This window comes from Herpailurus yagouaroundi, unplaced genomic scaffold, assembly GCF_014898765.1.
Source record: "Herpailurus yagouaroundi ecotype Mexico unplaced genomic scaffold, PumYag 142, whole genome shotgun sequence".
In the NCBI taxonomy this organism is placed as follows: Eukaryota; Metazoa; Chordata; class Mammalia; order Carnivora; family Felidae; genus Herpailurus; species Herpailurus yagouaroundi.
Genome location: NW_024412397.1, coordinates 36,274,141 through 36,301,905, shown reverse-complemented (window position 1 = coordinate 36,301,905; position 27,765 = coordinate 36,274,141). Strand labels below are relative to the sequence as shown.

General features: G+C 52.3%; 1 protein-coding gene across 50 annotated transcripts in view; it reads right to left on the bottom strand.

Moving 5' to 3' along the window:
- CELF4 (CUGBP Elav-like family member 4) overlaps positions 1-27,765 on the bottom strand; it is a 297,460-nt gene that overhangs the window by 193,665 nt on the left and 76,030 nt on the right. The gene's annotated exons all lie outside the window — the stretch shown is intronic.

Here is a 27,765-nt window from a genome sequence, read left to right as displayed (position 1 = left end):
GGGAACCAGAGCAGGCAGGTCTGAGCCCAATCCTGCGGAACCCAGGCTATCGCTACACCGTCAGTATTTGCAACCAGGTAACAATGTGGTGGAGGGATGGTGGACGCTTGCAGCCCACTGGGACTCCAGGAACATGAGATCTCAAACCCCTGCTTATTGCAGGCGGTCTATTTCAGAAAATGGCTGATCACAAACTCGGAGCCAGGGAAGGCCACCTTACGCCCCCAGGGCTTGGAAGCTTCTCCACTCGAGGCTCTTATGGCTTCCTTGTTTTTGGTCTGTCTGTCTCCCACACAGACTGGAAGCTCCCTGAGGGCTTGCTTACTCTTGTGTCTCTAGTGCCTTGAAGTGAGTCCTTGTGAGGGATTCTGGATTCTGAGCCCCGAGGCTTCTGCCCTCATTCTGAAGGCCTCTGAGGGTTTGTAACCACCCTGTGGCAGGGGTCCCCAGAACCTGCATCTGGCTTCTGGGCCAGCACTGTCCTCTCTGGCTGCCTGAGTGCCCTAGGCTTCTCCCAGATCCAACTGTCCCTGCTTCTCCTCTCCTCCAAGGCAGCTCCTCCAGCCTTTCCCTCCCCTCCTCAGGCCTCATCTCCATTTCTACATACTGAAACCCAGTCTCCATCACGGTGCTTGGCAGGGATGCAAGCAGGGCTTCTGTGGGGGTGCGCCCTATGGTGCTGGTTTGTTGAAGACACAGGCCTGCTTCCACCAGCCTGGGGCTCTGGATGGACTGAGGAGGGGAGTGGGGCTCTCTTTCTGTGCAGGCCCTGGTTAGTGGCCTGCTTTGTCCTGTCCTGACCAGCCTGCACTCTGACAGCACACGGTCCCTAAGGGACCCTCTCAAAGGACTCAGGGCCAGCCAGCTCCTTGATGAACTTGACTCTCTTACCTACATGGCTGCATCTTGCTCGGGGGGCTTCTGCTGCCATCTTCTAGTTGGGTTCTCTTGGGTCAAAGGCAGGGTAGGTCTTCTTAGTCCCCATTTACAGCTGGGGAAACTGAGCCCTGGGAGACCAGGTGGCACGCATCCATGAAGAGCAGAGCCAGGACTGTGCCATCCTGCCGATGCTCACTGCAGGGCTCATTCTTGATGAAGCACAGCAGTGCTCATGGGAGGCAGAGACCACATGCACGCTCCAGGCCACCAGTTTGGCAGTTACTTCCACCAGGCGAGGGACATGGCCTGAGACGGAGCGTCGGGAAGCTCCCCTAGCCCTGGGGCTCCATGCCTGGGGTTCATCTCACTTCTCCGTCCCCTTCCTCATACTTGGATGCAACAGTATCCCACCCCCAAAGGCCTGTAGCATGAGCCTGGCCCACAGACCTCCCTTTTCCAGGCCCTTCCTGGCAGCAACTCTCCCTGGGGTGCCATCCCTCCTGAGGAAGCTTCTGAGACCTGCCCGCGACCTCCGAGTGCAGTTGGAGTGGGAGGAGGTTGGTGTTATTGCTGGGTTGCTCGCAGAAGCCAGGCTGTTTCCTGGGAAATGAGAGGGGCTCTGAGTGTCTTTGGTTCTCTTTGTGGGTTAAAGAGCTGGTTGCACGTGACCTTTGTCACCTCCATGGTCTGCCTGGTGCTGCGTCTATGGCTGATGGTGGCCCCTAGGTGCATCTGGGCCATCGCTGAATGGACCAGGCCTTACTCCTTCTCTGTGAGGGTTTGCCCCTTCTAAAAGCCCTCCCCAGGACACTCAGGTGAGCTCTTTGTCACTTTGAGACTCTGAAAGCCAGGGCTGAGCATTCCATTAGCCTCTGGGAGAGTGCAGAGCCTGGAGAGGAGAGGGAGAGGAGGCTTCCACCAGCCCACCTCCCAGGCAGCTGCTGAGCAAATCCAGGGAGTTAATAGGAGCTACACAAAGCCCTTGATTTGCTCCAGAGATCAAGGGTCAGCCTGAATAACTCATTAATTAACCAAGCAAGGCTTCCTGCTATTGACAAGGTCTGGGAGCTCAGCCTGGGAGCAGACCTCACATCCTGCAGCCAGAAGACCATCCCCAGCTCCCGCTCCCCCTCCTCTTTCCTACTCAGCACCCACTGCCCTGAGGGACACCCAGAAGGCCATTCCATCTTTGGATCCCAGCTTTCCCAGGAGCCTTTGGTCTGGTGGGATTGTGCACCCTCACCCTTCCACTTTGAAGCCTGACCTACAAGTTGTCTTTTTGCTTCCGTCCCTGCCCACTCCCGCCCCAGCCTTCACTGGCATAATATCCGATGCTCTCGGGATCCAGGCGCGAGCCGGCTCCCACACACCTCAGACGCTGCTCTTGGATGTCTATCACCCGGGAGAGGACATGATGAGCTGATTCACACTGAGGTGGCAGGCTGAGGGTGTTGGGAGAGTGGGTGGGTGGGTGGTGATTTCATTTTAACAAGGGTCAGGCTTCGATTCAGATGGTGTAAGCTCTCAGGGTGGGATTTCAGACATCGGAGATAGGCTAGGCGGAAGGACTACTTTGGTCAAGGGTCCTTCCCAATGACGGCTGAGGTGACAGACTGGGGACGGCCACCTTCTGTGGGTGACTGAGGCTGCTCTGCCCTAGGTGTCTTTCCTTCCATTAGGGTGCAGGTTCTTCCTCATGAGCGTGAATGTCTAAGCACCTGTTTTGGTGACCTCCACACCTGTCCCTGGCACCACCTCCCACTGGAACACCCACCCCCACGGAGTTTTCTTTGCCCTAAACAGGATGTACCACCAGAGGAGACTTCACGGAGGACACTGGTCATCCCATCCAAGTGTTGCTGAAGGGGGCATCTTGTCATCACCCATGGGCCTACACGGAAGGAGTGCTCATGACTAGGTATGGACAGAGCTCTTCGAGAATGGACAGATCTTTCCAAGACACAGGAGACTTTGATGTGGTCTGCAGCACCTCTGCTATTGCTTACAGAGTTCATCCCTGCTGATCGACGTTTGCAGAACCTATTGCTGCTTGCAGAGCCAGCTGTTTCTTAAAGGGCTCATCACTGACGTTAGAGCCTGTTGCTGTTTGAAGAGTCCATTGTTAGCAGAACCAGGCATTGCCCACAGAGCTCATCGCTCTCTGCAAAGCTTGCTGCCACTTGTCAAGTCTCTTGGGCTTGCAGAGCCTGGTATTTCTTGCAAATTCATTAAAGTTTGCAGAGCCCGAAGCAGTTTGTGGAGCCTGTTGTTTGCAGAGCCCATCCTTGCTTGCAGAGTTCTTCACTAGCTTCAGATCCAGGGACTAATTGTAGAATCTAACATCTTTAGCAGATGCTGGCTTTGTAGGCTGTGCTCATCAGTATCCACCGAACTTACTGCTGTCTATAGAGCTTGGCTCTGCTTGCAGAACCTTCGTTGCTTGCAAAGCTCCTCTTGGTTGGAGAACCTGGGGCTGTTTCAAGTCTGACATTGCTTATAGTGTTCGTCACCAATGTTAGAGCCCTGCTGCATTTTCTGATTCTACTTCTTATACCTGGATTATCTGCCTTCTGGTAAATTGTTTTTAATGTTTATTCATTTTTGAGAGAGAGAGAGAGAGAGAGAGAGAGGGAATGCAACTGGGGGAGGAGCAGAGACAGAGGAGACACAGAATCCGAGGCAGACTCCAGACTCTGAGCTGTCAGCACAGAGCCCAATGCGGGGCTTGAACTCACAAACTGTGAGATCATGACCTGAGCCAACGTCGACTCTTAAGTGATGCAATCAAACTTGGTCACTTTTGGACACATTCGGTCTTTAACACCACACCAACTTAGAAACACTGTGCTCGGCTGAGTGTTTTTTGTATGTATATGTGGGGACACAGTCTTCTAAATATACATATCCTTGGAAAACGGGGTTTAAATGGCATGATTCCAGGTACTTCTTACAAAAAACTAGTAGTTCAAATTCTAAATGGACAGGCAGTATTGGCCAGGAGGGATGCAGTAGAAGGAATCGACCCAGAAGCCACCACAGGGGCACCTTCAGGAATTTTCCTAAGTGTCACTACTGCCCAGGGCTCGCCACGTCTGAACATGACTGGGTCCGTGCAGAGATCTTAACACCAAGGGGTTCTGCTCTCTGGAAGTCTGTGATACAAAAACTCAAGTCAGGAGGTGATCGCTCACTTCAAATGACTCCCCGGACACATTTAAAATGGAACATGCTCCTCTCTACAGCCCAACTAGGAATCCAGCTCTTCTGCTGAGTGAAGAGCTCCTGAATTGCCCTCGTTTTTTTCCCAGGAACCCCTGGAGAGGTACCAGCTGAGGACCTGGTCTGGGCCAATGACTAAAAGTGATGAGGTCTGGACCTCCTGACTTTCTCTGCTTTAGTGCCTTGGGATGGCCTGAGGTTCAGTTTATGGAGGGAGTCAAGAAGCAGCCTTGAGGCATATGCTTTCCCTTCCTTAAAACCATTTTCTGTCCTTTGTTCCGAGAAGAAATTGAGCTCTAGATATGTCTCACTGTTGGCTTTGTCCACAGGGCCCGAGGCAAGCATTGCTGCTCAGGAGATAATTCAGAGTGCTAATGGCATACAGATGCATGCTAATTCATGTGCACACACACAAATTAGGCTGCAATTATCACAGGAACTATTTGCTAATGCTGGTTACCATTTGAACCATTACTCAGCATTGGTTGCCACAGACGTCTGGTCAATATGGCTCTGCATGAGGCCTGCCTCTCAGACGGCCTTGGAAAGTAATGGAACCTTGAGTCAACATCAAGTAACAGTTGTGCCCATTGCCTCTAGGTGGGAGGCGGGTCTCCCAAGGTTGGCTGTGGGAATGGAACAAGCCTGCTGGAAAATGACACTCAGATCCCTTCAGGGGAAGGAAACGCCGGCCACAAATGCCATAGAATACAACTCACTCCACGCAAGGAAGACCCAGAATGTCACGCACAAGGTATGTGCATTCCATTCAACAGCTCCCTGGCTGTCTACTGTGTGCCGAGAGTGTGAGACTCAGGGGAGGAGATGTAGGCTGGTAAGTGGCTTGTAAGACAAGAGCCACCCCACAGAAGCAGCTAGTTAACTCAGAGGCATGGAGGCTGATTCACTGTTGAGTCCTGTAGGAGTTCACCCATTGGGGCCCCCTGGAGGAGGCAGGGCTTGATGTTTGTTGTCAAGGATGAGACCAGTTTTAGTGCAGGTGAGAGGAGGAACAGCGTCTCAGGCAGCCAGAACCTCTCCACCAAGCCATGTGGGTGCACATCAGCGTGGCCACCGAGTCACAGGAGTAGCTCCTACTTAGGAGTGGCTGCCATCACTGCCTCCTCTCGACAGCCCCGCAAAGGGAGGCTTCACCATGTGTGTTTTGCACGAAAGGAGACAGAGGCAGGCCCAGAGCAATTAAGAGATTATCTCAGAGGCCACATGGTTGGCCTGGCTGGGCTGGAATTAGGACCTGGGTATGTCTGACTGTGGGTGAGGGCACTCGGGACAAGGCAGGATGGCAGGTAACTGAGAGGGCGGTCACAGTGGTACTGCTGAAAGGGTTCCTGGGAGGAGCAAATTCATTCCACGGGAGAGGGAAGTGTGGCCCAGGGACAGTATCACTTACTGTCATTTGGTGCACAGTGAGCAGGCAACAGAGCAGGGCAAGCAATGAGCTGCAACTCTACTGCAAACGCTGCCTTCCCCGGAGCTCCCACCCCAGAGCCCAGCAGAGGTGGGAGGTGATCTCGGCATTGCGTTTCGGGCCCCCAAACACATTCTCTGGCATTGCCTGGAGGTCTCAGGAAGGAAAAAGGAGAAGTGAGGTTGGGTTGCTGATCTCCCGGGGGTGTCCAATGGTCCCCAGGGGGAAGTTTGTCCCACAGCCCTCAGGGTGGAAATCTATGGTTCCCACTGCTGGCCTGGGTGCCACCTCTCCTCGTCCCACCTTCCTCTGTGCTCCCCTAGAGGCCTTCCTGTCTGGCTGGCCATTCTCAAGCCCTGCAGGCATCATCTGACTTCCCTGCTAATCCCTCCCCTGCGGACTTGCCCTGAGATTTCCAAACTGCCAGCCTTGCGGGCTCCTGGCCACCAGAGATTGCAGTCGACAGTGAGCCTGTCAGTGTCCATGCACCGACGCTGTGGCAGGTGCTGACATCCACGCTTCTATGTTGAGGTAGGAGCTGGGGCTCCCACGTTTGCTAGGAGACAGGAGTGGATTGCTGGGAGGTGCTCCCGGGCCATTGAGGAAAAGGGGAAAAGGCAGCGTTCGTGAATAGATGGCCCAACGTGACTTATCTTTGACAGCATGGGTGCTCAGTGCCTAAGAACCAAGTCAAATGCTTCAGTTCTTTGCAGAGCATTTCCTGGAGCCCAGCTTGCACTCTGGGGGACAACTTGAGAAGACCCAGCCCTGGTCCTTAGGGAACTCCTTTTCCAGGAGGCACATGAATGCACAGAAGTCCCCAGAGAACATCTTCGATGAGTTCAGGGCCCATGTGAGACTCAGTGGTTTTGACAGGACTGTTCACATAATTGGCGGGTGCTAATTGAAAATGCAAAGCTCCTTGTTCAGATAAGAATTTCAAAATGGTGACAGCAGAGATTTCTGGGCACAGGGCTTTGTGTGACTGAGCAGGCATGGGCCCAGGAAGCTGGCCTGGCTACAGCAGGTCAGGAAGAGAGCCGTCCTTCCTCCAAGCCCTGCCTACCCCGTTCCCTCCTTGACCCTCAGACACCAGCCCTCCAGGACCAAAGTGGGATCACTCACCGGGGCTTGAGATCTTTCCTTGGAGGGAACTTCTCGGGCCAATGACCTCTCTCATTGCCCAGGGCCCCTCTCCAGACCCGGCTTTCTCAGTGCTCACCTAGAGACGAGGGCCAGTCCCAGCTCCTGCCCTGCACAGAGCCCATGCCCACTGGGCACTCCTGGGAACCTAGCACTTTTTAATCTTTGTGGGCAGTTTTCCACTCTGTCCCCACCCCAACTGAGTGTGACATTTTGCAGTCAGATTCCTACTACAGGACCATCCAGGGTTGCTAATGAGGCCTCCCCCTGGTTTATGGTAATGGTGCCTCCTGTCTTCTCCTTCACAAGGATCACATCACACCTGGCCATCCCCAGATCTCCAGGCCCCTCCTCTTGACCCCAAACTCAGGTTACCCTCCCCGATAGGCCCCCAGCCCTGTGGCATATTTACAGAAATGCCACTCAGCAGAACAACCCAAATCAAATGAACGTTAACGGGAAAGCTGCTAGCTTCCAAATTAGCGGTGCATAATTAGTTTCATGCATAAACCTCTCGAAAGCACCGGGCGCAGGCTGGTGAGAGAGACAATTAGTTTTTGCGAGGATGAAGAGGAAGAGCAGAGAAGGAGTGGGAGAAAGTGGGGGGGGGGGGTGTTGAATGCAATACAGGTTGCATTTGTACAGCAAGACCTACAGCCTGCCTGAGTGCAAATACTTTTTGGTGCCTCCAGGCCTCCAGCTGGAGGCTCTCAGGGAGGTTGTCAAGGCCCAGCCCGCCTCTCCCAGAACTGTTCTGGCTCCAGGATGCACTCAGAATGACCTTTCCAGGTCCCTGGCTGGGTCTCATGAAGAGACACTCTCCCTTGGGGGAGATGTACGATCTTTGTCCACGTCTGCCACACCACACAGGACTCTGCCTGGAATGCGCAGGGGCACTCTGGCTGGCCCGGTGTCCGGGTGTGGAGGTGTGGAGGTGTGGAGGTGTGGTTTGCCGCTGGGCTGGCTGAGAGTCCCAGCCCATTGTGAATTTCACAGCTCCCAGTACTTCCTGATCCCAGCAGCCCCTGGAGGGGGTGCATCTCACAGATAGGGCGTATCAGGCCCCCTTTGCAGCTTGCCCTGGCTACAGTGTCATCTCCAGACTTGGAAACCCAGCCTGCTCAGCCCATTCCACACCAGTGACCTGCCCAGAGGAGGACCCTGGCCTCATGTCTTCAGATATACTCCCAGGATAACTCCCCACTTGGCATGCATTCCCAGTGGGTACAAAGGTCCCCGTGGACTCTCCTGTCCCCCAAGACTCCTCCAGCCACTCAGTCTAGGCCCTGTTATGCACACTTCCATCTCTGACCCCACACAGCTGAGGGCCTACACCTTCTTCCAGTAGATTCATGGACATTCCCTGTCCTCAGCCATGACTAGTTCTCAGAACTCAGGCCTTGACCTTCTCCCTCTGCCTTCCCCATCGCTGCTTCCCCAGGCCCAAGAAGCTGGGGATGGGTGGAAATCTCTCACTGACTCATCCCTGAGACAGGAGGGCAGACGGGGTGGCTCAGGCATGATGATGAGTGGGGAGGGGTCGGCTCTGAGGCAGGCTATGGATTTTTGCTCTCTTCCCTCCCCCCTTGGAAGGATGGTAGCACCAACCTCACATCCTTGGAAGATTCTCCACCTCCTGCCCCCATCCTGACCAGCCTATGAGAGATCAAGGGGCACAGGACAGGACAATGCCTTTCCCTGTGGCCCTGGGCAGGTCTCTCAGCCTCCACGGGCCTCAACTCGTTTCCATACGTATCAATTAGACATAATAATACCTGCTTTCCCTTCCTCAAGGATTTGTGAGAATCAATGGCAGCAGAAAGTTAAAGGTTTTCTGTCAATGCAGGCATGCTTCCCACTCAGGTGCTATGACTGAGGACGCTAATGCTCGCCTTGGTAGAGAACCCAGCCAAGAGCTTGAGATGGCCAGTGTCTCTCAGGCTGGGGTTCTGCTGGGTCTCTAGGCCTAGCTATGGGGTGATGCTGAGGCCTGTCCAAGGAGAGCTCTTTACATGGAGGCATGCAGTCTTTATTGCTTATTATATATTATTTATTTAGTCTTAATTTATAATTGCATGATTGCCAGAGGATCTTAGTGCCATAGGGACAGAAATGTGCTGCCCAGTCCTCAATAAAGAATGCTTTTCCTGCCATAAATAAACAGAATATCCAATCAAGTACCCATCAAACTGCCTGGCCCTGGCACAAACAGAATGCCACTAATGAGACACAACACGCATTAGCTTAATGCTCTACCAGGGAGAATGAGCTGGCCTCTGACTGCCAGGCTGGGCCACAGTGATGGACCGGAATGGGCGGGCCTCCACATGGGCACTGGGGGAGGGCTCCTGCTGCAGGCACCCCAGTGCCAACCAGGCACCCTCAAGGAACTGGTGCTCTTCTCAGAGGGGTCATTGCTGCTTATCCCCTTTGCTTTAAGATAGTGGGGATTGACTGTGTACCCCTGTGTGCCAGCCCAGTCTAGGGTTGGGTGCTGTGAGCACCATCAGGGTAGTCTGGTGTCTGTTTCAGGAGATACAATACATGAATACAATGTGGGTTAGTTAGATCACTACGTGAAATGATGTGGCCCTTCCCGCAAGGGCCATGGAAGGTTGTTGGTGTGGGTGGAGTAGTCAGGGGAGGTTGTTTGGAGGAAGAATATGTGAGCTCCTCCTTCGAGGACATGCAAAAAAATGGGGGGAGGTGCATTCAGATGAGAGCCACAAAAATGGGCAAAGTCACAGAAGGAAGGAAGTGCACAGTATGCTGGTGGCAGAGATGGGCACTCGGGGGCTGGGGCAGACGCAGATGTTGGGAAGGGCGGGAAGATTTGGATTGTCAAGGCCTGGGGTAGGAATTTGGGCTTTGTTGGGCACCACCAGGACATCGCGAAGGTCCTGGAATTTTGTTTTGTTTTAGTTTGGTTTTGTTTAACGTTTATTTACTTTTGAGACAGAGAGAGGCAGAGCATGAACGGGGGAGGGTCAGAGAGAGGGGGAGACACAGAATCTGAAACAGGCTCCAGGCTCTGAGCTGTCAGCACAGAGCCTGACGCGGGGCTTGAATTCATGAACCGCGAGATCATGACCTGAGCCAAAGTCGGACACTTAACCGACTGAGCCACCCAGGCGCCCAAAGGTCCTGGAATTTTGGAAAGATCAGTGTGCCAGAGTTGAAACCACTGTAGACCAAGTTACACCAGGTTCCTTCCTCAACGATCTCTCTGCCATCCCCCCCTTCCCAGGCTGGCTGGGAGTAAGCTCCAGGAGGGGCCCTCACAGCTCGCTCTTGCTCTCTGTCTGCTCTTTATCACTGTCAGCTGCTTAAAGCCAAGCCTGAGACGGCCGCCCTCCCCAGCAGAGCTGAGCTCCCCAAAGAGAAGATGAATGTCTGCAGGCTGCAGAGCTGAGATGTTCTGGAGGAAGTGGAAGAGGAGGAAGAAGGAATAAACACCCGTCACATTAATAAGAGTTTGGAAGAAGCTAGGGGCTGAAGCCAGGAGTCTCCAGATGGTGTTTAGTGAAATGACAGTTTGATGCTTAAGAGGAAAAATGGAACCATGGTATGCTGGGAGCATTGATCTTCATGGGGAGGGGGGGAGGAAAGGGGTGTGGGCACATGGAGCTGGGCATAAGCCTGACCAGAGCCCATTCCAGGCCCAGCAGTGAGGGTAAAATCTTTCCAGGATCTCCACTGAGGGGTTCCATAAAGTGGCTCTGGTCCTAAGGATTCAGGTACACACCCCCTCACACATTCCGGTGTTCTCACTCACCATTGAGAACTTAGCAGGCCAATCCTTGTGCCAACGCTGGACTCACAGGGATGAGTGGGACCCAGCTCCTGCCCTCCAAGAGTATAGAGTCTGGGGAAGGAACTGGACAAGAGAATGTTTAAACTTTGGAAACGGAGGTAGGAACAGGAACTTCTGAGAATACAGGAGGAAGCCTCTTACCCAGCTTCATCCAGATTGGGGAAGGTTTCCTGGAGAAGGTGATGTCTAGGTTGAGTTTGGAACGATGACCAAGGATTGGCCTGGCAAAGACTTTGGGATACAGCAGGAGGCCAGGCAAAGGTAAGTGACAGAGCAAAGCATGGAGTGTGAAGCTGCAAGGGAAGCGGGGGACTCAGGAGCACTGGGGTAGTCCTACATCCTAGTGCTAGGCAGGGTAGTCGAGAGGAGCTGGGCTGGGCTAACAGTCAGGGAAGGGTGGAGGAGGGTTTGGATGTCATTTGGCAGTGGAGGAGAGTCACCAGGAGTGTGGATGTATGAATCACCCCATCCCGTTCCCTTGTCCACATATGGTCTCATCAGGGGTGGTCAGAAAGCTTCTCCGGGCTCGCTTGCCACCCTACCTAAAATTCCACCCTCAGAGCGCTCTTCATTTGAGTTAAATAGAGCACGCTTTTAGCATCCACCTTTGATAGTGCTAGTACTTTCTCTGCTCTCTCCTGGGGGGCGAGAGAAGCAGCGAGGCCCTGGTGCTGGGGAGAGGCCGTCTTGCCAATGGGGGGAAGCTCCACTGGGGGACCTTCAGGCAGAGCCGGGTGGGCAGCAGCCCTGTTTGGTAGCACTGGGGAGCCACGGCTCTGGGACCGCCGGTCTGGCAGAGTCCTGGCCACCGCGGCCAGGCTGGAGCCGGGGGCAGAAGGGCCGGTGCTGCGCGGGGGCCGTGGTGGGCAGGCCACGGAGGGGAGGGGGGAGACGAGGGAGAGGGCGAGGCAAGGAGAGTCAAGGAGGAGTTCCAGGCTCCTGAATCCATTCCGTTTCGATTTCCCCCCAAGTCACACAGCTGCCAGGGTTCAGACAGATGCTGTGATTAGCATTTTAATGCATTTCAGAGGACCTTGTCCAAACTGCTCTGAAAATCAGAAATCAAGAGTTTATCTTCAGCTGTCCCTGTAGAGCTACGTTCTCTTTCAGTGCCAAAAGAGCCCGAGGAAGAGTGTGCGTGCACACTACAGCTGTGTGCCCGTGTGTGGGCACGTGCATGGATGCCTGTGTACGCACAGGCATGTCTTCCTCTGTGTGCTTCCTATGTGTGTTGACATGTGCACATTCATCTGGTATGTGTACATAGCTTCGTGCACGTGTGTATGCCACGAGCCCCAGTGTGTGTGCGTGGTTGAATGTTAAGCGTGTGCAGGCATCTGCATCTATGTGCACATGTACGTTTTGCACATGTGTGCTTATTCTACACGTGCCTTTGCAAGTGTGGCTTCATTCAGGATCATTCACGTGGAAGACGGAGAGCTTGATGCTGGTTGAAAACAGGTCAGTACTGAATGACTCGGGCTGTCAGGGCGTCTGGGCCTCAGGTAATGAGAAATGCATTTCAAATGCGGCTGGGGCTGCTTGGCCTGATCCCAAAGCCATGTTTCCAAACAGTACAGGCTAGCGGTGTTTTTAAGCAATGTGGAACTTCTGCAGCTAGAATCCCAGTCTCCTTGGACAGTGCTAGTATCCCAGACCCAGCCTTGAGAGGTTTCTGGAGCCCCGGGTGGGGGATGGGGCAGCTTCCAGTGGGTCAGCAGAGGGTGGGATTAGGAAGCCAGGAGACCCTCACGACACATCCTGTGGGTAGCGGGCTGCCCCTCGTCCCCTCTTCCTCGTTCCCAAGGTTCTCCTCCTGCTACCCCAATCTGGCTACTCTTTGTATCTGCCAAGGCTGTCCCACATCCGGCTGGATGGCATCTGTCTTTCAAATCACTTTAGATGCAAGGTACTCCTTCTCCTTCCCTTGTCATCCTCCCTGGATATATTCCCCCTGGGACGTGCACCTCTCGGCCCCAAACACAGATGTCTAAGACTATCTTCACAGCCCAGGGGAAGGCACCTGTTCACCTCCTAAGACTGCATCAGCTTTTAGGGACCTAAGTGACATCACTGGCTCCTTTGTCTGGAGTTAACTGAAACTCCAGATCTTTAATGCCTGCCAGACCAGCTCCCCCACTGTGTCATAGGGCAGAGGTATCCACTTTTAGTCTCAGGGGGCCCCTCGGGGTTACTCTGGACTCAACCTGATGGCACAGACAGTAACGTGAGTTGGGGGACGCATTCATTGGAAGGGGGCAGGGAAGCAGCAGACAGTTCCTTGTGAATTTGTTTAATGTAAATACATCCTCTATTTATCTTTAGCTGTTAATAAATTCATGCATTATTAGAAAATCCCTCATACCAGCGGACCCGCTGCGTTAGATCGGCTCGTTTTGAGAGATTTCCTGTTGGCAGGATTCAAAGCCCACACCTGCAGCCGGCCCAGGCACACGGATTTAACTGAACGCCACAGATAATTAGATCAGTTAACCCCACAAATTAAAACAAGCACATCGTATTAGCTCAGTTTATCCTAAAAGAAAATATTAAGTTCCCCCAGATAAATCGTTTAATAAGAATAGAGGAAGACGGCACAGAGCCAGGGAGGGCTCCAGCGGCGGCTGGAGAGTCAGTCTGCCTCCATCACCTGATGGGTGCCAGACGGGGCTCCTGCCCCGTGATCTAACGGGTTGGAAGTGTTTGGGGAACCCTCAGGCAGGGTGTTAGCTGAAGCCCACCAAACAACACAGCATTCCATGAGGTCTGAGAGACACAAGGGGTGTCAGTGGGACCTACCCTACTCGGCCGACCTCACAATGTAGCACAATCCCTGATGAAACCCGGGGTGGGGGGGTGTTAGAGCACGTGGGTCCACCCCATCTGGGGAGGCTTTCTGGAGGGGCTATGAACCCACCGCAAGATCCTTCCATCTGTGAGATGGCCCCTCCTTAAGGAGTTGGTTGCAATCTTTGAAAATTTTGAAACCAGCAAGTCAGATAAGAAAGTGACTTAGACTTTAGCAGAGAGAAGTCAGTCTTTTCAAAGTCTGTGGTGCAAAAAATTTTGGGCAGCAAATAAACAGTGTAGACAACATCGTTGTCTGCAGGAATATGTCGTCTACCTAAGAGAACAACAGTGTTTGCGAGTGGCCTACTGGTACTCACTGTCACACCATCCCTGGGCTAATTACACACACTTTGTGTCTGTTCATTAAAGCAGGCTTGGCAGGACATGCACTTGGAGGCACTGTTGGATTGTCCACTCAAAGGTAATAAAACTGCACTGAGCACACCCCATGATACGGAAGCTAATGGAAATGGGTGTCCTCCACAGCTCTTCCAAAGCAAGACGCGTTTACCAGATTTCTCAGTCATGGGGCCTCTTTGAGATAAAGGCTGTGTTGCAAGCGAAAAATGACCCAAATGTGGCATCTCAGCAGTGTGCCCAATGTCCACGAACCTTCACAGGCTATGTGCCCTCTTTGAGCTTTTGTGTCTCCCTTGCAGAATGGGGGCATGGAGCAGGTGATGCTAAGGCATCACTCTCATCACCCGAGGTTCTCGGGCCTCGGGAGGAAAATGTAATGGCCGAGAAGAGTCCCATTCATGGATGGAATGCCGCTAGCCCAAGTCAAAGTTTCCTGACAGTGGTCGATAGACAGCGGAGGTGCCCAGCGTTCCAAGAGCCGGAGGAGCACTGAAATTGCTTAGGGAGCATATGCAGCAGAAGGATTCCCAGGCTGCTCCCTGACTTCACTCCTGCACGCGCGCGCATGTGCACGCACCTGGGGCGGCGGGGGGGGGGGGCGGTTTGAACCTCATTCTTTGCATTTGTTACAAATCTGAATATCTCAGAAACTTTGAGGTGCAGTTAGGTGGTGTAGGAGCCTCTCCAGAACTCTCCTCCAGGTGGGAACCGTCCTCCAAGCAGTGGTGGGGGTGGGGGAAGAATGCCAGGTTCCTCTCCCCAGCTTCAGCATCCTAGAGAGAGCCCAACTTCCCCTAAGCCCTCCTCCAGCAGATCTTCCGAGCACCACGTAGTCTCTGCCAGCTAGTGCCCCAGGTGTGCTGGCTCTGTCCCCAGAGGCTGCCCGGCGAAGGGAGACTCTGAAAGGCTGTCTCCACTCTGCCGGGCTCCATTCCTGATGCCACTCTCCCACTTCTGGCCTCTCACTGGACAGGCACGGGCCATTTACCCCTACAGACCACCTTGCCCATCATGGTGAATCTGTCACTCTCCTACTCAGGAAGCTTTAATGGCTCCCGATACCCAAAGAAAAGAGACCAAGTTGCTCAGTGGGATGTTTCCCAGGCCTTTCCCACTTGAGCCCCAAACCTCCTCTGATTTTTGGCACCCTCACCCCCGCTTCTGAGTACCCTGAGCTCCAGCATACAGCCTCATTCCCTCCCTTCCTCCTTTGTGCTTGCTCTCGCCTCAATGGAATGCTGTCTCCAACCCACCTCCAGGTGCCCAAATCCTGCCCACACTCCCAAGGCATCACGCACTGCCCCCCCCACCCTTGCCCAGCATGGGCTCAAGGAGGGCACTCAGTAAACGCCACCTCGCAAGGCTCCCAGACTCCTTGGAGCTCTACATTTCAGTCCAAAGTCACAATCCATTGTCCTCTAATTGCTTGGTGTGTACATCTTTTCTCCTCCGCAGGAGGGAAAGCCCCAAGGGGCAGCAGGGTCCGCGGCCTCTCCTCCCTTCCACCTGCCACGCAGCACCTAGCACCGGGCCGTGCTCCTGGTGGGTGCTCAGGAAACACTTATGAATTGAATTAAAAACCTTCTCTCAGGCCCTGAGCAGTCCCAGCTGTCGGATGCCAGCTGTCAGGGCTGCTGGGAGAGGCCAAATGCATATTCATTTCAGATCCCTGGGTCGCCCTGCCTTGAAGGGCCTCCTGGACCATGTGGAGCCATGTGGGTGCCGGGGCATGAGTCTGCTTCTGTCTTACTGGCTAGGGTTTTAAATCTTCCGGGCTTCCCTCCCCCAGCTTCCAGGGGCGCTGCCCTTTTTTGGGGTGTGGCTCCGTGAACGGGAAGTAGCGAGGGAAGTATGTAGGTCTCGTGCGGATTGTGCAAACCGATAGGACAAGCTTAGCTCACACCTCTCACAAGGGCACGAAGCAGTGATCCTGAGTCATTCTCTTCAAGCACAGCCAGGCCTTGGCAGGGAGACGACCAGCAGCCTCCAGGGATGTTTCTGCCCCTCCCACACTTGGCTTCTATTCTTTGGGGTCTGTCGGTCTCCCCACGGGGCCAGCCCTGGGCTAGGCTATGCAGCTGGCGCACTTGCTACCGTGCATCCCGGGTCAGCGGTCCACCAGACCAGGGCAGACGGCGCCAGGGGTGGGGATGGATCGGAAGGGGCCAAGCAGGGAGGCACATTCCTCTGGAGGGGAGAGAGAACGGCTACAGCAACAGCAACGGCAGTGGAGAGACCATCACACGTTTCCGAGGAGTATGCAGGGCGCTCAGTGCTTCGCAGGCATCAACTCACACTTTGCACAAACAGCCCCAGGATAAAGGCACTACTGAAATCCCAGGGTTGAGATGAAACACAGAGAAGTGAAACGATTTGCCCAGGTTCACACAGCTGAGTGGGAGAGCTGGGGTGGCTGAAAGTGGGGCCTGAGCCTGCCCAGGGGCATGGTGGGCTCTAAATCCTGGAAGTGTTCAGAGAAGGGAGAGAGTGGGAGGGCAGAGTCATCATGAGGACGTCCTCTGAGATTGAGGCTGGGGAATGCAGGCAGGACAGTGGGGTTTGGCCAGGGCTTCAGACTGGGGCTGGAGCGGGGGGCCTATGATGGAGAAACAAGAAAAACAGGGATGAAATCACGGGATCCGGGCTCAGCTAGAAGTGATGTGGTCCAACATAGGAACTGCCTGCATTGCCCTTACCCCCAGGCAACTCAGACTCTGCTTGAACACTTCTGTGGCCAGAGGCTCACTACCTTTTGAGATGGCCCCTGCCACTGGGGAACCGGAAGGGTCTGGGGGGCCTTCCTCAAGCTGCTGGAAGAGGCCACAGGGGAGCACAGGCCAGGCCTGGGGCCATCTCTGACCTTTTTTTTTCCTTCCCAGCTCAGCCCAGAGGGGCTGAAGGTAATCACGAGGGTAAATTCTCATTTCTCAGGCAGGCTTTGCCCTGGGCACACGGCCTCACTCCACACCCCCTTACAACAGGCCAGAAGTGCCATGCTTCAGTTTCTGAAAAATAAAGCTGTCACCATTGTTGCTGGCCCCGAAAACTGGCTGGGCCACTTTCAGATGGTGTGTACCCACTGCTGCAGTGGACAAAGGAGTGAGGGTGGGGAAATGGCCACAGAATGCCTATGATGTGGGGACAGCAGTCTGTAGGCACAGTGGCCTTTGATTCCTTAGTATTTAAGCCACATACAGAGGCACAGAAGGATACAAGTTCAAGGGAGATACAGATGATAAAAATAAGGGGCTGAAATCTTCATCCCCCACTACGAAACCCATGGAATTAGAAACCATGTCAGTAGTTGAATAAACGTGCTGAGTTAGCAGTGCCATGTTGAAGAAACATCTCGGGAACACACTGCGAAACTCCTCTTTCTGACTCAGCCGCCTCATAGAAGCAAACCCTGCTTATGTGTGGGGTGGGGCTGCTGCTTTGGCCCAGTTTCCTCTTCTGTAACCCCTACCCATCTCGGGGAGGGTGGTGGGGCAGACTCTAATGACTCCTACCCATTACCTATCCCCCCTTCTCCTTCAGGAACCAAAGTACAGGGGTTTTTTTTTTTTGGTCTGTTTTGTTTGTTTGTTTCATGGCAGATATGAAATCCCCTTTCCCAGCTGGCCTTGCAGCTAGGGTGATCACATGACACAGTTCTGGCCAATGAGACATACACAGAAGTCTACTGGGGAGGGGACTCTGGGAAACCTTCGGCATTTTTGATAAGAGGACAGACACAGCTGCACTTACTCTGTGTGACTGTGGATGTGATGCATAGAGCTGGGGCAGCCATTTTATAACCATGAGGGAATAGACTCTTGACATTGCTTTGCTGCCAAACCCCAGACTCTGTGATGTGCAAAACAAACACAAAGCTCCCTTTGCTGAAGTCACTGCATCCAAATGTAGTTCTGATAGGGTAGTCACTGCAACTGAGGTTCAGAGAGGTTTAGTGGCTTCTTAAGGCACGACGTAAGGATTGAGGCAGAGCTGAAGCTGGAATCTGATACTGCTTTCCATGTAAAGGCAATGCTTTCCAATCTAAAGGCAGATCTAAGATGTGGTGACACCTATAGGTCCACCGCCCTGCCTCATGTGGCCCCCTGGGGCTCTGGCACTGATGCCAGAATCTTCTGTGGGGGCAGCCTGATCTCAGCCCTAGGTGATAGGGACTGAGGAAGACAACACCATTCCTGCCCTTGCGAAGCTCTGACACACATCTGGTGCCACAGGATTCAGTGCAAGGAGCACGGGCCTTGCAACCAGACCTCTCCCTGGCCACATGATCCCAAGTAAGCCCCTTTACCTCAGTGGCCTCTTCCATAAGACAGTGCTTACAGGAGAGCATCTGTGCAATGCCTCCTTGACAAATAAACGAGATACTACTTGTGATGTGTCTGGCACATAGTGAGTACTCCATGAGTGGTAGTTGTCATCAAGGCTGCAGAGACAGGCTTCTGTTATCTTCTCTCCTATTCAAGAGTACGGAGTCAGGAGCAAATGCAGGCAGTGTCCTGCCCATAGCCCCTTGCTCTCCTCACTGCAGTGACGGCGGCCGAACTTCCAGCTGCCAGCGCCTGCACCTGGTGTCTGAGGGCTTTCTTAGACCGTGGAGCCTGCTTTGCCCACTCACGTGGCAAGCCAGGAGCTGGGGAATTAATGATCCTTGCTCACATTCTCAACCAAAGACTGGTGGGAGTTGGTGTATAAACACCCCAGTTCCTTCACCCCAAGGGTGGATGACCCCGGGGAGTGTGATCCACACTGGGGCTAGAGTCCCCAGTGGAACTAAGGGCCACTCACAGTGGAAGCTGGTCTGCCTGATAACACACCTTTTATTGATTTCTTTTCCTCCTGTCATACTTCCTCACTTTCTATTCATGTTTCCTGGGGTCACTATCTACAGAAACTACTTGCATTCAAATGCTTGTGTACACTCTGCTTCTGGGAGTACTCAAAATAAGGCATTATCTTTCAGAGCCTAAAGTTAGGCCAGTGGCCATCAATTTTTTTGTGCACATGAATCTTCTAGAGAGCTTGTTAAAATGCAGCGGGGTACAGTCTGTGTGATGTGACTCTGTCTGGGGTGGGGCCCAAGACTGCATTTCTTTTGTTTGTTTGATTGATTGATTTTTGAGAGAGAAAGTGTGAGCGGGGGGGGGGGGCCCGCCCCCCAAACAGAGGATCCAAAGCGGGCCCTGTAGTGACAGCAGAGAGCCCGGCACAGGGGCTTGAACCCACGAAGTGCGAGATCACCACCTGAGCCCAAGTCGGACACTCAACCGAGCCAGGCAGGCACCCCCAGGACTACATTTCTAACAAGCACACTAATAATGCTGATGTGCTGAGTTTAGTGCATCAACCCTGCTCAGACACAGAGGAGACCAATGTAGCTTAGAGCAGCCTGGGAGAGCTTGCTGGAGGAAGTTAGGGGCTTAATGCTATGTCTTGAAGCCCAGGAGAGGACTGTAGTGGGTGAGCAGCCGGAAGCAGGCTTTTCCAGGAAGGAGGAAAACTGGGCATTGCTGGGGCCTGAAGCCATGCCCGGATGTAAGCAGGATGTCAGAGTGACTCATCTGCCTGGAGCTGACTGGGGCCTGCAGGCTATATAGGCTGGAGGTCTGGAAGACCAGCAGGTGGGAGAAAGGCCTGCTCCGTTCTCCAGCCACATTCTCCGCATTCTCATCCCTAACTCGGAAGGAAAATTCAGACTCCTCGCTCCCCAGAATCTTCCCACCTTACTACCTTTCCAATCTCTTCTCCCTTACACACACCTGGATCCTATCTCCCCTCCATGGAGCCCTTTCTGGTCGTTCCAGTTCACGGTCATCTTGCTTTTCTGAAATGTAAACAGGAAGTAGGGTCCAAATTGGACATCCGACCATTTTATATTTTTATTGTCCTGTGACTATTTCATGTATGAATTAGGAGTCACCAGATTTTACTGTAGCAATGTATTGACCCTGAGGTCATTCACACTCACTTCATTGTTTTGTCACTCATAATAATCCTTGGATTATTTACAGCAATCCACAGCATATGAAGGTCTTACACGTAAGATTTTCATTATAGAATTAAGAGGTCCAGAAAGGCCAGGTGGCTTGTCCCAAGTCATCCAGCTGGTCGGTGTCCTCACTACAGGTTGTAAGTGCTGTAAGTGGGTGGAGTGGTGCCTTTGGCATCATTCTGCCTCTTCTGTGCTGAACATGGCGTTGGGCACACCAGGCCCACTTGCTTTGTGCCCACTCAGCCACCAGGGGAGGAAGCCACTTGCCTAGTGCCCCCTGGTGGTCTAATTGAGAAGACCACAGCCGCCTTTGATCAAAACAGGAACTGAATCACAATAAACTGGGACCTTGGGAGACCTCCTCCCCCTGAACTTGAGCCCTTTTCGCTTTACAGCAAGTATTTTCATGAATAATTGAAGAATAGGGAACCACACTGCTTCCTGCCATCATCACCCAGTGTTGACCATCTTTGCTAGGACAAGGCAGCCCACCAATTGGGAATGACTCCCTATGGGAGTTAAGAGTCACTTGCTTGAAACATGGGGACACCTTCCCACCTAGGCCAGTGTGGGCAGGGACAGAGAAGAGGAGAGTGGGCAGTTTAGGAGAGGCAAAGGCCCAGGCAGGAGGAAGACTCAGATTTCTCTGTGGGAAGGGGAAAGAAGTCTCTGGATGGAAGCAAGGAAGGTGGGCTGGGCCAAGGCCTGGTGTGGAAGAGAGGAGGCAAGATCAGAGGGTGCCATGGTAGCCCCCGTCCCTATCTGGTGCTTGGTGTCTGGATTTAAGGCATTTCTGACTTCCCAATGGGAACTCTGGTGTTCCCTTCTGCATAATAGAGTCTTAGCCCCAGCCCTCCTGTCTGTGGCACGGTCTGAGAGGCTGAGAGACAGCCAGATCTGTTTCCTGGCAGAATGGGGATCCTGCAAAGGGAGGAGCTGGAGAAAGAAATGATCTTTAATGCCTGGAGGTGAGCCTTGCCCTCTTCTGCTGCCCATTACTCCCTCTATGCTTTCGCCATTGGGGGGTGTGCCCCTTAAACTCTCCCACCTCTGACACTCTAAGGACCCTGGGGTTTGTCCCCCAAGTGAGGAGAGCCAGTGAAGAAGAGGGAGGAAGGCTCTGCCTCAAGGCCTAATTGTGTGTTTTCCACTCGCCCTTGGCCCTAACACAGGGCCTAGGGTCCCTTAGGGTCCCTTGACACTATTGACATTTGGGGCCAGATAATTCTTTATGGGGGGGGGGCGCTATCCTGTGCATTGTAGTGTAGGATGTGTAGCAACTTTCTGGCCCCTACCTACTAGATGCCAGTAGTGTCTCCAGACAATGTCAACTGTCCCCTGAGGGGCAAAATTGCTCTCAAGTGTAGAACTGATGCTCTAAAAGGACAGATGAACAGTCGTTTTTAAGAAATATAGGAAAAGAAGATATGTGATTCATTTCCCCAAGAGAGAAAGAAAAAAATCGAGGCCAGGGTGAGATGCAGAGCAAGGTCTGGTGGGACACACCCCCCACTCGCCTGCCACAATCCAAATTCTTTTGAAGACTTTTCCTCCCTGTTGTGGAAGAGCCAAAGAGTTGCTTATTTCTCAGCGTCATGGGCTGAACTGTGTTCCCTCCAAAAAGATGCCGAAGTCCTAACCTCCACCCAGTCCCCATGAAAGTAACCTTATTTGATATAGGGTCTTTGCAGAAGTAATCAAGTTAAGATGAGGTTATATGACTGGTGTCCTTATCAGAGGGGAAATCTGGACACAGGCAGACACGCCTACAGGGAAGATGATGTGACACCACAGAAGAATGCCATCCAAAAGCCAGGGAACGCCTGAGGCTCCCAGAAATGAGGCATGAGGCCTGGAACAGATTCTCCCTCACAGCCCTCGGTAGGAATCAACCTTGCCAACACCTTGATCTTGGACTTCTCGCCCCAGCACTGTAAGACAATAAACTGCTGTTGTTTAAGCTTCCTAGGTTGCAGCATTTTGTTACAGCAGCCCCCAAACTTACACACTCGCTAAGAAGAAAGACAGCAGGGCCAGGGAGCTGGAGGCGTGCAGGGATCTGGCTTGTGACCCCACCACTCAAAGCAGAGATGCACAAAGGTGGCAGCGGCTAGGGGAGAAGATGCACGTGCTGATGGGACCCAGGCTCACTGCGTAGAGACAAACACCAACCCTGTGCCCAGAGGACAGACAAGTGGAAATACATCATATCTCTAAAATGAAACGCTTTGATTGTGCCAATCACCAGAAGTTGTAAAACTACCCTGAAGAATTAACAGCTTCCGTACATGCTAACTACATCCATCATAAATTCGTCTTTTAGTTTCTGTTATCATATCATGGTCTCTGGGGACCCCTGTCTTGTCATCATTTGCCCTTTATAATTTATTCATCTTGTTCTTGCCTGCATCCTTTCTACTTATCATTCATCTTTACAGTTGTACATAAAATTGGATGGATCCTTCCATGGCAGGGCTGTCAGGAAGGAGATGGGCCTCATCAGGGAAGCCCCAGGAAAGCCGGTGGAGGTCCCACTAGAGCATCTGAGGATGTCCAGGTGGAGGTGGGGCGGGATGGAGGGAGAGGATGGGAGGAGGAAAGGAGACAGCCAGGAGAGGCAAGTGAGAAGGGTAAATGAAGAAAGAGTGGAAAATGAGAGGGGAAAAGAGGAAGAGAAAAAGGACCAGAAGGGAGAGAAAGGAGGAGGAACCAGGCATAAAAAGAAAAGAGAGAAAGAGAAAGAATGGGAGACAAGCTGGGACTTGGGCAAAGGAAAGCGGGGAAGAGGGACAAAGATAGAGGCATCCTGAGCCAGTGGGGCCAGAAATCCAATGAAGGTTGTTTGTTTTTGTTTTTGTTTTGTTTTTTAAGTAGGCTCCATGCCCATCTTGGGGCTTGAACTCATGACCCTGAGATTAAGAGTTGTGTGCTTGGGGCACCTGGGTGGCTCAGTCACTTAAGTGTCTGACTCTTGATTTTGGCTCAGGTAATGATCTCAGGGTTCATGAATTCAAGCCCTGCATTGGGCTTTGCTCCAACAGCTCAGAGCCTGCTTGGGATTCTGTCTCCCTCTCTCTCTCTCTCTCTCCCCTCCCTCACCTGCTCTCTATCTCTCTCAAAATAAATAAAAATAAAGCTAAAAAAAGAAAAAGTGGGCTCTACTAACTGAGCTAGCCAGGCGCCTCTATTTCTTTTCTTTTTTTTTTTTTTTTTTAATTTTTCATTTTAAATCTTTCCTGGTACACTCCAAGAAGGTCACACTGAATTTCCATGGAAATGACAGGTCCCGAGTTATAGAGACCTGAGTCCGGAGGTGTGATGGCAGTGATGTTGCTTATCTACTGGGCTGAATCCAGGGCTAGGGGTGGGAGACAGACAGAGAGGAGTGTGTTGGTTTGCTTTGTATTCTTGGGCTGCCGGAGTGAGGGCATAAAAGCCAATCTTTAACTAGTGAATTGGAACTTTAATGTTTACCAAACAGATACAGCTCCCACCCTTTCCCCCCCTACCCCCCACCCCAGCTCCCTCTCCTCCCCTCTTCCCTGCTTGCTCCCTCTTCTGGCTGCTTCCTGGCTTCCTGCTAACTGAACCCAGTTCTCCCCCCTCAGCAGTCCTGGTGAGGAGCCCTTTCTGCTGTCAGAGGAGCAAAGTGCTGGCCACTACTGGCCTTGTCGCCTGGTTTTCCTAATGAGAGTCTCTCCCCAGAGGCCTTACATTTCTAACTTTGGAAACAGATGGGGTCTTCCTTGAAGACAATTGCCTGAAAATTCTGAAAGGCAGGGGTTGGGGGGACTAGGACTAAGCAGCAGGGGCCTATTTTAAGGAATGGAATCCTTCCAAGAGGCCTCCTGTGCACACTTAGGTCCCAGGGAGCTCTCAGAGTGGACCTCTCCAGCCCAGCTCACAGCTCCTGACCTGTCATGCATGCCTTGTCTACAGGCTGTTCTCAGACCAGTGCTCTCATCTGACATAGCTGTCTCCCTCCCAACTCTCTATTCCCAACCTGCCCATATCCCGAACAAAACCCTTGAGCAACGCCTATACCCCACGGTCATCCGGGTCCCCTCTAAAGCAACAGGTAACACTAAAAAAAGAGATAAGTATCCTGGGTTTGGGTAGCAGACCTGGTGCTGGTCCTGGCTTGCCATTTGTTAATTGTGTGACTTTGGACAAATTGCTTTATCTAAGCCTGGGTCTCTTAATCTAAGCCTGTAGGGGATGATCTTGATATCTTCTTCATAGGGTAGTTGTGAAGATAAAATGAGGTAATGCAGATAACATGCTTATTTCATGCCCATCAGATAATAAGTGCTTAAGAAATATTAATTGTTGTTATTGAGCAATTGTCTACCCTACCCACTTTATAATAACCCGCTGTCTTGTATTATTGATGATATTTTTGTTCGTGTGTGTGGCTTCTGTCCCTAACTTGATGGAAAACTCCCAGAGGGGTAGGGATGAGTTTTTCTAATCACTGTATCTGCCAGGATGCCTAGAACAGTGCCCGGCACACACTCAGGAAATATTTGTTGATGGATTGAGAAACTGCCCCATGTGGACTATACCCTACAAATAGTGGAACAAACATCGTACATGGAAGAGAGTGGGCTGGAGAGGGGCAGAAGGTCAGGAATAAGAGATCAAGAGTGCGAGGAAGAAAGGCACCTGGGCAGCTCAGTCCTTTGAGCACCCCGCTCTTGAATATGGTTCAGGTCGTGATCGCAGGGTGGTGGGATTGAGCCCCGAATGGGAGCGTGGAGCCTGCTTAAGATTCTCTCCCTTTCTTCTCTCTCTCCCTCCCCCTCCCTCTGGCCCTTTCCTCCGCTCAATCTCTCTCCCTCTTAAAAAAAAAGTATGAAGAAGAGATGGAAATGAAGAGTTTAGAAAAGTGGGATCACTTTGCCTACATTCTGGCAGAAGACACTGTTCGAAACGACCCTGATGACATTCTAACAAAGTCATGCTGAACCCAAAAACAGTAATCCATATGTGATACTGATCCAGGGATGACTCCATAAGCCATGCTAGGGGCTTTGGTTAGGCTGGTACACAGGGATACTGACCTCTGACTTGTGAGAACAGCCATTGAGGAATGGTTTCTGAGATTCCACTTACTCCAAGAGAAATGTCAGCTCCCCTTCTCAGTCCCCAAATGAGGACACCTTTAGCTCTGTCTCTGTTGTTTTGTTGTTGTTTTTGGTGATAGTGGGGTGTGTGTGTGTGTGTGTGTGTGTGTGTGTGTGTGTGACAACAGTGGGATTGTTTTTCTTGCTGCCAACAGGCTAGCTCTGTAACTTGCTGGGAAACAGAATGGGTTGTCTGCACTATTTTCTCCCCTCTTTTTCTTTTCAGTGAGAAACTGGAGGGCTGGTTTTAATGGATTGATTTTAATGGATTTTGAAGTCTGGAAAAGTGCCCAAATTGCAGAGGTTACCAGTTTTCTAGGTTCTTTTTTCAATTTCTTTCTCCTTAATCAGACATAGAGTTCACTCACTGGGGCACCTAGTGTGGTCAAGTAAGAAGAGGTATCTTTCTGTGCCCCCTCAACCTAACGGGTGGCCATGGACACAGCCTCAATTGGTGAGAACACCCATTATTTGGGTGGGTGAGAGCATTTTGCTTGGTCCCGTCCCTGTATTTGCTAGTGTTAAGTTTTCTCCAATCTCAAAGGAGAGAATTGACCAACAATAATAACACCAGTTCTGCCTTCTGGAATCCACTTTAAAGCATAATTTTATGTGGTCATTTTGTTTTTCACTTTTTTCCACGTGAGTGTGTGTGGGGACAATGTGCCCTGGGAAGTTTGAGCTTCACTCTTGTCTTTTCTCTCTGTCCCTCCTGCTGTAGGCTGTGCCTTTCCTGAGAATTGTGATGAGGTCTTTGAGGCCATGAGTCTCCCTGTGAGGCCTTTGAAGAAAGGACAGGCTTTCCAGGCACTGGAAGGGGACTCTAGGCTATGTTTTAGCTCCACCGTTGTCTTCTCCTCACCCCTCCCATCTCCCAACATACATTCATGTTTCTTTTTGTCCTTTCTCCCAAACTTTACCAACTTGTCTTTGTGATTTCAGAAAAATGCCACTGGATCTCCCAGTATGAAGGATTAGCACAGATTATGGGGAACAGTGTTAATTATCGGTGGAAGGGGGGCTGGCGCGTCGCTCCAATGTGCTCCTGATTTCCCCTGGGCCTTTCTGCCTGGTAATAAGCCTGCTTTAATCTGGCAGGCCCCTTGGTGAAATCAGCACCACGGACAGTGGTATTGATTGCTTCTGAGAAACCATCACAGCTGCTCAACCAAATTACCTTTGATATGTGACCTTTAATGTAATTACTGCAACATCAAAGTATTTCTATAAATTATTAAAGAACTAATACACTCCATCATTTAGCTATTCTATTATATGTAAAATAAACAACCACAAGTTAATGTTAGAATCTGAACAATCCACACTTGCTACTGAAATTCTCCCAGTCCCCGTTCTCTCCCCCTTCAAAATCCTGAGCCTGTCCCTCCCACCTTCTCTTTCTGTTTCCCCATCTAATTCCCAGCTTTTAGCCGTCATGAAACTCCCTGGCAATCTCTCTCAAGCTGATGAAGAGCCTCCCAAAAACAATGTGGTATTTTCTATTCCATTTGGGTGGCTCTAAAATATCTATCACAGTCTCCCCCAAAACAAAGTACCATAAACACTTTATTAATCAGCACAAACCTTTCTCAGAAGCCTTTGATTATCTTACAATATGGCTTTATGCTTCACACATAACATGGGGCGATGTGGAGCATATTTCTGCCATCTTACAGAGGGCACCCAGAAAGTAATTACTATAATATATGTGCATGTAGCGGCGCCACTAAAAAACCAACTGGGGAATGGCCACCGTGCCAGAGCAAGGCTCCACACAAAAACCTGTGCGGTGCATGATTTCCATACATTTACATCCGCGGGTATGTTATTAAGATGACTCAGCCCCGTGCTTTGCAATCACAAGTACCAAAATACAATACAAAGCTGTCTTAATGGAAGGAAGGCCCTCCCCTCCCCTAAATGGGTAAAAAAGGATCTTTGATGCAAGGGAAGGCTGTCCCGACCCAGGGTTGCATTTTCAGTCTACCTGGTTAACCTTTCCCGCTGTGGGCCAGAAATGGAAAGGTGTGTTTACATACAGGTTTGCTTGGTAAGAATGTAAACATGCATGTGTAAACACTGGTGAGCATACATACAGAATACACGTGCTCCCCTGCAGTGTCCATTGTATAAGCTTAAACACGGTATATTTGTAAATTCTTTAAATTATGTCCACAAACACTCACATCTTTCCATTTATCTTTAGATACTCGGTGAGCCGTATATCTAGCCCCCCCCCCCCCATCTCTCTGAACCCACAGGAGAGACCGCGCAGACCCTTGACCCGAGGAACACTTCTTATTTTATGGTGATGAACTAGCCTCGATAATAGCCATGGCTGATATCACACCCAGTTAGGGGGGCCATAAATAATTCTCTTCTCCCCCGCACAGAAGCTATAAACCAGGGCCGAGGCGCGATAGTTTATCAAAGACGAGGGCTGGCTCCTTAAATAAACCGCGGTGATCTCACTTGCGGCGCCGAGCTTGGGCGCGGAGGCGCCCCCTCCCGCCCCGGCCCCCGCCCCCACCCCTGCCCCAGGAACAGCCTGAGTCCGACGTCTATCGGCGGGTGCTCAGGCGGCCCGGCTACCAGGGGCCCCGTGGGGCCGGCGGAGGCAGCTCCGGGTTCCGGGGAACCAGGGCACCCGGCGTCTCCGCCCCGGCTGCCCGAGCGGGCAGTGTGCGGATCAGGGACCCGATCGGAGGCGCCGGGAGGGCCAGGGGAGGAGCCAAGCCCCAGCTCCGTGGTCGTGGCGGAGTTCGCCCCCAGCCCGGGATTCCGTCGGGCCTGGACGGCGGAGTGCGGAGGCCGCCGGGCGAGCGCCGAGCCCGGCGCCCACGCGCCCTCTCCCCCGCGCGGCGCCTCGGGGCTTCTAGGGGCGCGGGGCGCGGGGCGGGAGTGGGGCGAGCGCGAGCTCCCGAGCGAAAGCAGGCGCGCG